Source organism: Vespa mandarinia, chromosome 25 (assembly GCF_050613455.1).
Source record: "Vespa mandarinia isolate Hongniang chromosome 25, ASM5061345v1, whole genome shotgun sequence".
NCBI classification, from domain to species: Eukaryota; Metazoa; Arthropoda; class Insecta; order Hymenoptera; family Vespidae; genus Vespa; species Vespa mandarinia.
In genome coordinates, this window is record NC_140834.1 from 1,760,001 (window position 1) to 1,761,219 (window position 1,219).

The 1,219-nt window shown below is 34.4% G+C and overlaps 1 long non-coding RNA gene across 2 annotated transcripts in view; it reads right to left on the reverse strand.

Annotated features, from left to right (window-relative positions):
• LOC118446683 (uncharacterized) overlaps positions 1 to 465 on the reverse strand; it is a 136,920-nt gene extending 136,455 nt beyond the window's left edge. For both annotated transcript variants that reach the window (XR_014983610.1, XR_014983611.1), the window contains exon 1: positions 341 to 465. This is a non-coding gene — a long non-coding RNA (uncharacterized LOC118446683). The remainder of the gene's footprint in view (positions 1 to 340) is intronic.
• Positions 466 to 1,219: the final 754 nt, after the last annotated feature.

Consider the following 1,219-nt stretch of genomic DNA (forward strand, 5'->3'; position numbering starts at 1 on the left):
TTTGACCTTCTTAGGTTAACGGCATCATGAAAATTAGATATACAATGGGACACACAGTGCAATATCCATGATACATATATATATATATATATATATGTGTGTGTGTGTGTGGTATGAACGAAGTCAAGAGAAAAAAAAAAAGGGAAGGAAGGAAGGAAGGAAGGAAGGAAGATTTGAAAAAAAAAAAAGAAGAAAAGGAAAAAAGAAAAAAGAATCGAAAAGAAGAGAACCGAGGAACGAAGCTAAGGAACCCAAGAGGAACCCAAGAGGAGAAACCAGACGCAAACCCAAGGAAACCAAGGAAACCAAGCAACCAACCAGTCATGAGGCCCCCTTTTACCTTTACGTATAGTAGTCCTCCGCGTGGCTCTCTTCGCATCGCCGCTCTAGATCTTCGGATAAGAGGGAACACCATTTTAGCGGTTCCTTACACACCAGACATCCGTTCCATTCCCTACACAGCACCCAGCAAACTCCTTCTTTCTCTTGGATACTACAGCCGCGATGTTGGCAATGCGAGAGAGAGAGAGAGAGAGAGAGAGAGAGAGAGAGAGAGAGAGAGAGAGAGAGAGAGATAGAGAAAGATAGAGAAAGACAGACAGAGAGAGAGAGAGAGATAAATTGATAGGGGAAAGGGAAAAAAAAGTTGTTAGCTGGGGTGGGGGTAGTAGTATCTGGTACGCGGGTTGAAAATCATAAAGCTATAATAATACGAATAGGAACAACACAATAATGATGTTCCATTATTGTTTTAATGATAATTATTCTGTTATATATCAAGGTACGTCATTTTATTGTCCATGATTAGAGATATATATATATATATATATATATATATATATATATATATATATATATATCTGATCTTAGAATGAATTTTTGTTTTGAAATGAAATTTTCTTCGGTTATTATGATAAATTGAGAGATAATGTAATTTTCATATAGCACGGAATTTTTTTTTTTTTTATTACGATTGTCTCGTAAATCCTGACTCTCGTTGGGATACTGAAATTTTAATGATTTTTTTCTCTTCCGTTAATTTTTATTTGTTCTATTTTTTTTTTTTTTTCTTTTTTTTTCCTCCTCTTTTTTTTCTTTTTTTCTTTTTTCTTCCCCCTTTAAATTTGCAATTCGATATTTCCGGTAGAATAAAAGTTGTAGAGAACGTCGTTACGAAATATAACGAATATCTAATGTATATAGATTTTTATCGATTCGT